This window comes from Martes martes, assembly GCF_963455335.1.
Source record: "Martes martes genome assembly, chromosome: 2".
NCBI classification, from domain to species: Eukaryota; Metazoa; Chordata; class Mammalia; order Carnivora; family Mustelidae; genus Martes; species Martes martes.
Genome location: NC_137889.1, coordinates 171,627,537 through 171,640,485, shown reverse-complemented (window position 1 = coordinate 171,640,485; position 12,949 = coordinate 171,627,537). Strand labels below are relative to the sequence as shown.

Genomic DNA, 12,949 nt, shown 5'->3' with positions numbered 1-12,949 from the left:
TGTACATACTCTATACCTATACAAGTATTAGCAGCATTGATTTCTTCCGTATGGATATGTATGAGTTCTTCATATATTATGGTATTACTCCTTTATCAGTATTTATTTCCAATATTTTCCAAATGTTGTGTCTTTTAATTTTGTGTGTCCATGGGCATCTGGGTGGCTCAGTCGAGTATGTGACTCCTGGTTTCTGCTCAGGTAATGATCTCATGGGTCCTGAGATTGAGCCCTGCCTTGAGCACTGGGTTCAGCAGGGAATCCTCATTAAGAGTCTCTCCCTCTGTCCCTCCCCACCGACTCATGCATTTGTACACATGGTCTCTCTAAAATGGATAAATCTTTTTTTTTTCCACGGTTCCTTCTTTTGCCTCAAAAAGTGACATTTATTCAAAGAAAAAAATGACAAGATGTCCATCCCTTGGTTCCCTTCCCTTCCCCCTCCTGCTCCTCTTCAGTCCCCCAGACTGAACCCTGGGTGGGGCTAGGTAGCAGGACAGCTCCTCAGATGAGGTCAGTGACATTGAGGGGCATCTCCTCAATGGAGGTGTTGTAGAAGGTCTTGATGTCTCAAAGAGTCCTCTTGTCTTCTTCTGTCACCATGTTAATAGCCACACCCTTGTGCCAAATCGTCCACTGACCAATTCTGTGGATATAGTTTTCCCTGATTGTGGGAAGGTCATAGTTGATGACTAAAAAAAAACCTGCTGCACATCAATGCCTCTGGCCTAGGTCAGGGGAGAGGACACGTTAGCATGAGCTTGAGGAGGGGACACAATTGAGCCAGAAGGGACTGGAGTTGAGTGTGGGCAGCCAAAGGAAGGCAAAGGAAACAGACATGCCCTCTCCCCCAGCAACCTCAGGCATGCCAGATTTTCTTCCAAGTTGCTACTTTCCTGAAGAGGGGCACGAGCAGGCCCCCTGGAGAGGGAATCAGCTTGGATTAAAATGGATAAATCTTTAAGAAAAGTATTTATTGGTTAACTCTTTGGGGTCCTCTACCTCTTTGGGGGCTCTGTACTGTCAATAAACTTTGATTTACTATCACTCAAATCTTGCTTTGTTGCCCCCCAAAATAAATAAAAAATAATTTAAGAAGTATTTATTCAGTATCTACCATGTTTCGGATACTGTGGTAGGAATTCTATGTCATTCTTCAAATTACTTTATGTTTAGAATCACACACATTTTGTCTTTCTATTGTTTAAAGTTTAGAAAGGTTGAAGTTTATGATTGGGCATAAACCATGTTAAGATCCCGTATCACTGTCTGGGAATAAAACTGGCCCTTTCTCTCTCTCACGGATTGCAAGAGGATGCTGGGCAGGGATGCAGTCATCCAATGCTTGCCTAAGGTTACAAGATCAGCCCAGTCAAAGCAGTTCCCTCACATGGCTGGCAAGTTGGTGAGGCTGTTGGTAGAGGCTCTTGTTCCTCTCCACGTGGTCCCTTTACAGAGCTGTTTGAGTGGAGTTGTGTGTACACTAGCTTCCCCCAATGCAAGCAGTCCAAAAGAATGAAGTGGAAAGCTGCAATCAGTGCCTTTATGACCTAGCCTCAGAAGTCACACACCTTCAGCTGTATTCTATGGATGGGACCAGTACTGATTCAAAGGGCTGGAGGGGACTACATTTTCAGAGGTGAGAATCATTGGAGGTTACCCTGGAAGCTGCCTACCAAGGATCCTAACATCTTAATTTTCCTGTAATATAGTTTATAAAGCAGGTATTGATAATTTTGCAACAACCTGTTCTAGTTTTATGACAGTCTGTTGTTTTAAACAGTGTTCTCAAACACACCTGCGCACATGAGTGCACCTAAGCATTTAAGACTTTCTGTTCCACAAAGTTCCACACATTAAAAACCCTCTGCTATATAGTATCAGCACATGAACTTTTTTTTTTTTTTTTTTTAGCACATGAATTTTATTAGGGCATTAGATCCCACCTCAAGCTCTCTAACTTTGCGGAAACAGAGTTCAAGATGGCAGATTAAGGCCAAGAAGTTTGACTTCTACTTGTAATCTGTAAATTAACGAAGAAACATTTTGAGTTTTACCAAAAACTTTTAAATTTCTAGAAACCTTTATCTGTGTGCAATATCTGCGTGCATTAAAAAGATCTTGCATAGTATACTACTAACTGCTGAAGGTGACTCAGGCGAGAGGATTTACAGAGTGGCTGGGTAGAAATTCAGAGAGGTGAAAAGGTCAAGTCAGAGTAAGGAAGACAGTTTTTTACAGCTAACTTTCACCTCTTCTGCAAGACAGGCGGAGGATATGCCTCTGTGAAACCTGTTTGGAACTTTCGCTTTTATTTTGCCACTGGTCCTGTTCTAATTAAAGTTTGTTCATTCATGGACCTAAAACAGAGAAGCCCTAAATTTTGCCAATCTGGGAAATTTCCAGGGCACCAAAGGTTTAGCTGGGAGACTAGGAAGGCCAGAATGGGGGTGTAGGAAGGACCAAACTAGTTCCCAAAGAAGTGAGGTTTGACTCCCCAAATAGTATCCTTATTCTGGCAACAAAGGCTTAGGGCTGCTGTCCAACAGAGCTTCCCCCCTGCCCATTCCCCATCTCTCGACCAGCAAGCCATGGTTGGTGACATAGTCCCTTTAATATCTCTCTTGAGCTTGATTTTAGATAGCTTTCCGGGTGCAAAAACGTTAGCTCGGGTAAAGGGATTCAATTAACTGCTACATTTGACATACTTTTGTGCATCGAACTAAATTCTCATCTCCGATTTTCACCCCGGCCTGAGCCCCAACCCCTCCCAGCCCCCTTCCCCCAAATAACCAAACCAAACCAAACACTACATTACACACACGCAAAACAAAAAACCCACAACTCTACAGAGGTACCCTTTCCTAGCAGACACGAACTTGCACCCACCTCTGCTTCTCCCCTCGCTATTCTAAGGGCTCGGGTCAGAGACAGCCACCAAATCAGGCAAAGGGAGACGCACAGCAAAGGACATTGTTCACCAAAGACGAAACAGAGGTTACGCGGGCCACTTCAACAGACGCGGGGCCTCGCCCTCTTCACTTCACAGCGCTCGGCCCCACCCCTCCCAACCGGAACTGCAACCCCCGCGCTCAGCGCCCCCACGAATAGCGTGTGGCTCGCGCCCGTAGCGAGCGCGCCCGCCCCGCCTACCCCGACGCACTGGGCAGGCGCGGGGCGCGCGCATGCTCCGCAGGCGGGCCGCTGGGGTCTCGAGTCGCTGCAATCTGTTGCGCCGCCGCCCTCGGGAGCCGGCAGATCCGGGTCTCGTGGCTTAGAGTGACGTGGTCAGTCGAATCAAAACAGAGGAGGGGAGGAAGCCAGCGGCCAGGAGCAGCAGCGGCCGCGGCGTCCCGAGCAGCCGCAGCGTTCCGGAAGCTTCAGGCGGTCTTTCTGCCGAGCCTTGGTCCCGGCCCCCATCCTCCCCGCCCCGTCGGTTGTTGTCTGGGCGGGTGAGTGTCTCCCCCATCTACCACCGCCGTTTGCCGGCCCACCCTCCCCTCACCCTGTTTTTCTTGGGGGCTCCTCAGGCTCTGGGGGACTGCGGCGGCTGCGGCAGAGCGGGGCTGGCTTCTCGGGCTCCGTGGTTCTCCGGCCGGTCTGGTGACTCTGCACCGGGAGAAGCCCGCTGCTGCCGAGCCCGCGCCCCCCCGGCGAAGAGCGAGGCAGAGAGCCTTCAATTTGGCTTTCTCTGCAGGAAACCAGAGTCGGGGCTTAGCAGGAAAGTGGACGGTAGCCACGGGTGGTTTTATTTTTAGGGCAAGACAGTCAGCTCGGGTGGAGGCGTATAATGGAGTAAAAAGAAGAGAGTCGTAGCTGGAAGGAAGAACCCACAAACCCTGAAATCCACACTATCATTTACCTCTCTTTCTCTAGGTTTGATGAAGTCATTAGGATGCGTCCTTTGTTGTGATTGATGAGACAGGAAAGCTGCCTTCCAGAAAGCGGGAGCTTTTTTAGTCCTTATTGTGCGAATTGAAAGTGTTCCTTATTTCTGTTTGTTCAGTAAGTGGAACCAGAGCTGACAGTAAAGAGGTAGCACCCTTTATAAGACATAATGTGCGATAAACTGGTTACCGGAGCACTTGAAGTCCAGTGTTGCCGTTTAAAGCCAAAGTTTTCCAAAGTGGCTGCTTCTACGTGTGTTTGGATTTTAGCCAAGATGATGTTTGTTAGCTGTAGAAAGTCAGTAGGATGTTTTGAGTTGTCCTAGTTTGCAGAATCGAAGATATGGCGTTAATGAGAGAAGGTGTCTTGGTTTTTGCATAGCGAGTCGAGTGAGCCTCATGCCCGTAATACCTGCGTTTGTTGAAGAGCCTTTCCAGTTTTTGTGTTATTGTCGGAAACCGTTGGCAGCTCTACATACACAATAACTTGGATGGTGTAAGCCCTTTCAGGTGTTTTAGCCTTGAGACTTAGGAGGCGGTTTCATGGCCCAGTTCAGTGGAGATTGTAGAAAGCTTGTGTTCCCTTCCACTTCAGGTGATCTGTCACGCAGATTCCTCTAGTGTAGCCTGCTTTAAGCCCTGCTGCCCTCCGCACCCCTCGACAGCACAAAGGAGACCAGAGGGCCAAACCTCCTTTTCGCCCTAACTTGGAAACCCCCCCCCTTTTTTGTCCCCAGAGAACTGGTTGAGGTGTTTCTTTGGTAAATGGCAAGAAAGAACAGCAGAAGTATGTGCTAATTGATTGCACCTTATGAAATTCAGGAAGAGTACTTAGGCATTTAGACCACTTCCTTGAAGGGTGTATCCTTGTGTGGTAGATCATGGGTCTCTTAACAAATTTCTTTCTCCTGTGTGCTGTGTGTGCAGTTGAGATCTTTTTTCTTAATACCACAGTTGGAATCCTGATTTAGATAAATGAAATTAGGTTTCCTGGAAGGGTTTGTTTTTTTTTTTAACCTTTTATGTAATGTGAACTGAATATTCTGGCTTACATGAAATAATTTATAATTGGAGAATTATTACAGTTAATAAGGAAAAAAGAAGAAAATAAGTCATTGATAATCCTGCCATCCAGAGATGATCAAAATGTTGGCAGTGATTTATATCCTTCCGGACTTCTTTTTTGCAGTTATACATTTTACATAAAAGTGGTATCATACTGCATATGCTTTTCTGTAACCTGTTCTTCCTACGTGGTAGTACTTTGGAGTAACAATTTACGTTTTGGTGGAGAGGGACTTTGGGGCCTTAAATTTTAGGGTATATTCACTGTGTGTTTGCCAAACCATAATGATTAAAATAATTGTTTTATTATTTTTTAAAAGATTTTATTTATTTGAGAGAGAGAGAGAGAGAAAGAGAACGAGCAGTGGGGAGAGGGAGAGGAAGAAGCAGGCTCCCCGAGGACCAAGGAGCCTGATAGGGGACTAATCCCAGGAGGGATCATGACCCTAGCCAGACTCTTAACCGACTGAGTCACCCAGGCGTCTCTAAAATCGTGGTTTTAAAAGATTTCCTCCCAGACTTCTATGATAACATTAAGAAGTGAACGTGCATTGTGTGTCACTGTAAGGTTTTCTTGTTTAACTCGTAGGAGAGCAGGGATAGAATAGCCTAAGCTGATGATAGAAAGTTTAAAAGGGTTTTACTGATTTAGTGATTTGATTCAAGTAAAGCATTGGTTCTGTTCCATAGCTACACTATGCTCCAAATGCTGACCACCTGGCCAGGCCTCTGTCAGTGAGGTCCTGAAAGATTTTACTTTATGAATCACACTTAAGAGTGTTGGATGTATGCCTGTTTAGCCCAGTGCCTTCTTGGTGGTGCCAAAAGAAAAGAAAATGTCCCCTTCATCTCAACTTCAGAGGATAAATATTTATTAGGAAGTATCCTAAATATTAACCCATTCACGTTCCTTAGTCATAAACATACCTAAAACCTTAAATCTCAATTTTTATTCCCTATCTCTTGGATAATGAGTCCCAGATGCTTACTACTTATTTTGCAACTTAGTTCTTTTTCTCTGATTTGCATTTAATTATAAGTGTTTAATTTATGTATTCTAAATTTGGCCACTACTTCCCTTTGCTACTGCTTCTACTTTGGCCAGCTCTCACTATCTCTTACCTGGCTTACTGTATTAACCTCCTGGTCTCCTAACCTCCACTTTGTCTTTTTGTGGTGCATTCCCCTTACGACAGCCTAAGAGATCCTTTAAAGTACAAATCAGATTATGTTACCCTTTTTTTTGGAAAACCTTCCATCATGTTCAGAATAAAATCCACACTACATGTTCTGGCCCTGCCTCCTTCCCTTAACTCACCATATATCCCTCTGCCTAGATTAGTATCCGGGAGCCTGGCCACGTCAGTTTCTTCCTGTTTTCCGGCCCTACTGGCACTGTTGCTGGAACTTACCAGGCTTGTTCTTGCCTTAGGGTATTTACACTTGCTATACCCTGTGGCTTCAATATTCTCCAGATCTTGCTGTGGCTGATTCTATCGTGTCATTCAGGTCTCAGTTCAGATGTTTCTTTCTTTTTTTTCTTTTTTAAAAAGAATTTATTTATTTATTTGACAGAGAGATACAGTGAGAGAGGGAACACAAGCAGGGGGAGTGGGAAAAGCAGGCTTCCCGCTGAATAGGGTGCCTGATGTGGGGCTCAATCCCAGGACCCTGGGATCATGAACTGAGCCAAAGGCAGCCACTTAATGACTGAGCTGCCCAGGTGCCCCCAGATGTTTCTTTGAGAAGATTACTTCCTAATTATCTCTCCATTCTCTTATTTTCTTCATAACATTTTGTACTATCTGGAATTTCCTTATTTATATATTCTGTTTCCTATACTAGAAATTCATCTGAGAGAATGGGGACCTTGTCTATCCTTTTCACTGCATAGTAGGAACTCAGTGAATGTTAGTTGAATTAATGAACTTGCTGAACAGGTGTGTATTCCTCTTGAACATACTGTTTTAGATTAATTCTTTGAATGGAAGAACCCTTGTTTTTAGCCTTTTTTTTTTTTCTTTAACGTAGTAGCTTGATTCTCTTACTTGATGTTTGGGCTAGAGAATGGCCACATTCTATTTTATGTTTTATTTTTATGTTCAATTTTTTATTCCCCCCACATTTCTGCTTTAGACTTGTAGAATTAATCCCTGGGAGGAATGGGTCCTAGGAATCTGCATTTTCAACAAGCCCTTGAGGTGATTTTAATGCATATCAACGTTTAAGAATGTCTCTTGGTATTGTAATGGCTTTTACTTCATGCTTTATAGTAGTAATGATAGCTACCGTTTTGGGGAACACTCTTATATGTTAGGTACTATGCTAAAAAATTACATGTTTTTTCATTTAATTGCAGAACAACTCAGGTAGGTCTACTCCCATTTTACAAGTGAAGGAACTGTGACATAGTAAGTGGCAGAAAGTTGGATTTGAATACATCTGTTAATCACTGTACTTGACTGCCTCTGAACTAGAGTTTAGAACTGTACACAGTACTTTGGTTTGAAAGGCCATGTTTTTGTTAAGGGCGAGATAGTGTATTCTGTCCCATTTCCAATCCAGTCCTTAATGAAGTCCATTGTTTTGTTGGGCTTTTTAACTGAAGTTTCACGGGCAAAGTTGCAGAAGATGACCTCTGCAAACACTCCTAGGTCTTCCTGCTTTGTTGTACTGAGAGCCTATCAGGCTTAAATTTTAAGTATTTGAAGTGTTTTCTCCTTCCTGTTCATTACCTTGTGTTCCACACACCAGAAACCTATCTGTCACTTTCTGTCTGCTTGTATAGTCATTTGAATTTTTCCTACATTTTCTCCATTGAGTTGGGTGATTTACTACTTGGGACTATTACTTGATCATTGTAAACTGAATAGGTTTCTCACTGGAAGACCCCTTTCCAAATGAGTTAAAAATTTTTTTAAATTTGATTGGTGTGTTGGTTTTTTTAAGGTGGGGGAACTTAATCTAGAGAAATACTGTCTTTGGTCTCTTCTGAGTTTTTAAGCCTGGCTGTTATCTGTGGAGGCTCAGGTCGCACATGACCTTTACCCGAGCTCTGTCCTTGCCCACCTCAGGCTTCTGTAAATAGCCATATGTCTGCTCCCATCACTTCACCTTTTGTATTTAATTGTCGGTGGCTATCTGGCCTATTTCATTGGGAGGCCCATGAGGTCAGGGAGGACCAATTAGATAATCAGTAGGCTTGTTGATGGAATAAATAAATGAAGAAAGATCACAACTTTAATCTATGCTTGTAAAATATGGTACATTGCTGAAAGGAATTATTTGTGATCTTTCCCCATATAATTTAATAGGACTTAAAACCTCAATATAAGATACTAAATTGTCTAAGTTGATACTGACAAATAGTGCTATATTAGTATGTGGAGTGTAAAGATTCTGCAAAAAGTTTAGCACTCCCAACTGTTCTTTGTTATATTTTGGCTTATATTAGGATTTTTTTAAGATAAAACTTCTGGGGCACCTGGGTGGGGCTCAGTCAGTTAAGCGTCTGCCTTAGGCTCAGGTCATGATCCTGGGGTCCTGGGATAGACCGGGGGGGTAGTCTGCTTCTCCGTCTCCCTGTCCCTCTTGGCTGCTTGCTCTCACTTGCTCTTTCAAATAAATAAAATCTTTAAAAAAAAAATTATAAAACTTCTGAGACTATTGACTGCTATAGGTTTATAAGTTAACGATATTCTTTTGGTTTGTATTTATGTGTATATTCATGCTTTGGTCCACATAATAAATACTAACCATATGAATAATTGTTTCTGTAGTTGGGCACAAATGAGTAGATCTTGCATCTGTGTAAAGGGCAGTGTGGGCACTTTCAAAGCCATTTTGAAAAGTGGCTGAAAATTATTTTGAGTCTGAAATCAAAATACAGTTACCTGGTTGAATATCAGTAATAATGGCATTTACTATTTATGGCTCTATTTGCCAGTCCCTTGAGTTCCTTTGCGTACTTTATGTTTGCCTGTCACATCAGTCCTCTAAATCAGATTGTTATCCCTAATATACACGGAAAAGAGGAAGCAGGCTCTGGCGAGTTAGGTAGGTTGCCCAGGGTAAAGGTCCTGGTACTATTGGGATTCAAACCCAATTTTCCCTTGACCTTGGACTTTGTTCTAACGGTATTGACTAGTCTTTTGTCTTACAGAATCCTAGAAGTTATAATAAGTAAACCTACTTGTTACAGCTGTCAGAATACACTAGTAGAACTACTTTCATGAATTGATTTGTTCTATTTAAACCTGAACTGGATATGGATTTCTTTTTTTTTTTTAATTTTTTTTTTTTTCCAATTTATTTGACAGAGAGAAAGCGAGATCACAAGTAGGCAGAGAGGCAGGCAGAGAGAGAGGGGGAAGCAGGCTCCCTGCCGAGCAGAGAGCCCGATGCGGGATTCAATCCCAGGACCCTGAGATCATGGCCTGAGCCCAAGGCAGAGGCTTTACCCACTGAGCCACCCAGGTGCCTTGGATATGGATTTCTAATTGCCCCTCTTAACACAAAACATCCTTGTTACTGAAAAGCTGCAAGAGAATAGTATATGAAGCCCAGAACAACAAAATCTATAATCTCATTCAGAAGTTAACTCCTTATGTGTATTTTCTTCCAGTGTTTTATTTATTTATTTAAAATGTATCTTTGGTGTAAATGAGATATAATACCCACATAAGCTTGTGTCTTCATTTTGTTTTGTTTTAGTTTTGTTTGTTTGTTTGTTTAACTTAATGAGCTTTTTACCATGGCCTTAGAAACTTTCTAAATACTGGCTATGTTTTATAATTTTTTTTGAAAGTTTTCTTTATTTTTTTAGTAACCTCTACACCCAATGTAGGGCCTGAACTCACGATCCCCAGATCAAGAGTCACATGCTCTTCAGAGTGAGCCAGCCAGGCATCCCTTTACTGGATACATTTTAGAAGATATTTTGAATAAACTGATTACTGGAGGTTTTCAGTTAATGTTGAACATGAGTGTAGTTTCCAGTTTTTACCATTATAAATGATATTGTGATGAACATTGGCTTTTAAGGTTAACCTAAGCTCTGAGTAATTAGAGTAACCGGTCTAATAATTTTTGAAAAGTTATATTTAAGACATTTTAGTGATTTGAAACGTAGTGACTTTAGTCATAACTTGATAAGTATATACCACATGCATGTACTTATACTTCCTAGAAAATTTACATGAGAGTTTTTAATAGACATTGCCTCAGAGGAGAGGAGAGTACCTTTTACTTTGCTTTTTTTTTTTTTTGCCTTTTTGTATTTGAATTTTAAAACTGTAAATGTGTATTGCTTTTAAAAAAATTGTTTCTTTGAAAAATTAATATCTTGGTTCTAAACTAATACCCAATTTAAAAATATATAATAGGGTTTATATTTTGTTTATAACATTTTAAACTTCAGTGCTTTTGTTTTGGAGAAAGTTACCTTCTCATTGCTTATTTTCATATTGACTTTTCATTTCCTTTTTTAAATTTAGATCAAAGCACAGATGTCTCAGCTTTGTAAAAATATAAAATGAAGCTGGTTTTTGCTTGACTGCACTCATTGACAAGTACTACATGTATAGTGTTTCCAGAATTTAACAGCTAATATAGATGTTTCAAGTCAGGATAGGAGTGCAGTAAACATCCTCATGGTATGTGCACCAGACTTAGAGGTCAGTGTTCTGGCTGCTGTCTTGCTTTATCTTACAACATACTTTTAAAAATACAAGTTAATTTTTTTTTTTTTTGCATAGTATGTATTTTGTTTCTTACCCTTAGCAAAGGTAATGTAAAAGAAACTGACCTGCTTAAAATTTTGAAGACTTAAAAAAAACTGTGGTGTTTATTCAAATTTCAGTTTTTGATAATGTTGGTTTCTTTATCTCAGTGGTTCTGAGCATTTTTCCTGTCATTGTGAATGGCATTTATGTGCATCTATGTATAGAAATGTTATCTAGCCATAACATTATTTTTTTAAAAGATTTTATTTATTTATTTATTTTAAAAAGACTTTATTTATTTATTTATTTATTTTTTAAAGATTTTATTTATTTATTTGACAGAGAGAGATCACAAGTAGACAGAGAGGCAGGCAGAGAGAGAGAGAAAGAGAGGGGGAAGCAGGCTCCCCGCTGAGCAGAGAGCCCGATGCGGGGCTCGATCCCAGGACCCTGAGATCATGACCTGAGCTAAAGGCAGAGGCTTAACCCACTGAGCCACCCAGGCGCCCCTAGCCATAACATTATTGAGAGGAGTTACATGAGGTGGGAGAGCAGAAACCATAACTCCTTTCTGTTCAAGAAATCATATAGGCAAGCAGATGAATGAGATAAAAAGTCTTGATTCCACTCTTAATTTATTTGAATGACGTAAATCATTCACAAACTTATTACTTGTGATATAATTCACAATTTCAGAACACAGTAATATTTTGTAATACAGCTACTGAAAACTGTTTTCTTAACTAACTTCTATCCACTATGATTTGGGATGACATCGTATGGAATTTTTATGTCATCTTCTGTTGAATTTTTGTTTCTAACTTAGGAAAAACAGCCTTTTTTCCTTAGTTTAAAATTTTCTTATTCAGAATATGACTTATATGTACTTTAGAGTAGAAATTTTAGAAAACATTTCAGAGTATGAAAATTTTGGTTATGATATTTGGTTATGATATTATATATGAATATAAGCAAATATCATTCGTTTGAAAAGTTTTCTTTGTTTGACCATTCATGATAAATCTTACCCCAGACCTTGAGAGAATCTTCGGGATTGTACAAAAGTAAAAAACAGCCAGAAAAGGAAATTCATAGGTGAGGGACCAAGATTGAGAACAGGAGACTTCTTTCTGCTCTTTTTCTTTTATGCAGAAGAGTGATAGCTGAGCCTCACGGGAATACAAACATACCAAAGCAGTATACAGAGATCTTGGGCTGAGATTTGAGGATAAATTTCAAATCTAAGGGCTTAGAGTTGAATTGTCCTAGAGCATTTTATAGCTTAAAAAGCACTCTTACACATTCTCATTTGATCCTCAAAACAACCCTTTAAAAATAGTTTCTGTTATCACGCCTGTTTTATAGATAGTGAAACTGAAGTCACAGAGAAGCTAATTTATCCTTTTCTCAGTAGTGCCATAACTTGAATCATATATCTAAGATGTACTCTTTCTGCTATCCCATGATATTTTAGTCTAAGGTGATTCCTAGAATACGGTCAAATAGGTAAGGGAGGAAAAAGGTCACTGAGGAAAGAGAAGGTAGTGTCTCAGACATAGGAAAATAGGGTCACATTAATTGAGTTTCCAGAAGAGTGGTGGCAGCCCTGGAGATGGACCTATAACAGAGTCTCGTGCTGCAGAGATGTGGAGGAATTGAAGAGCTGAGGAAATTCTTGATGACCTCCAAGTGTTAAGCTTTCAGAAGCAATGGGATAGAAGGTTAGTTGAGGAGAGTAGTTCTTTCCTTCGATTTTGAGCTTTCTCCTGAGAAGTCATTTGTCTGTGACATTTATTTTGGCTGTTAATTATATGCTGGTATGTAATTATTATTCTGTGAGTTAAATTATAATTAATAATTAACTTGATTGCAGGCTCATAGAGGTAGGGGATGCCTTTTATTTCTTTTATATCCTCCTCTAAACTCCTCTTCCAGTTACTTAGTCCCCTGAAGATTTGTTAGATATATCCTTCCAAGGAAAGGAGAAGTAAGAGAAGACATGGGTTTGAATCCCATGTCTGCTTGGTGATGTTGGGTAAGTTGCTGAAGCTGTCTGGGCCTCAGTTGTTTCGTCTTTAAATGAGTAGGTGAGAACTGCTGCATCCCCAAAGTTTTAATAGTACTTGTCAAGTTGTGATTTGTTGAATTATGAGTAAGCAAAGACTTGTCATTCTCTAATGTATATCTTATCTATACCGTGATGTCTTACACAACAAGCCTGTTAGTCACATTCACCTTGTTTCTTGTATACATTAGCATTCCACTCTGTGGAAA

General features: G+C 40.6%; 1 protein-coding gene across 1 annotated transcript in view; it reads left to right on the top strand.

Annotated features, from left to right (window-relative positions):
• The first annotated feature begins 3,156 nt into the window (after window positions 1-3,156).
• Window positions 3,157-12,949, top strand: part of SMIM14 (small integral membrane protein 14) — a 72,503-nt gene continuing 62,710 nt past the window's right edge. Inside the window, exon 1 of the mRNA XM_080796906.1 lies at window positions 3,157-3,452. The gene's annotated coding sequence lies outside the window, so the exon portion shown is untranslated. The remainder of the gene's footprint in view (window positions 3,453-12,949) is intronic.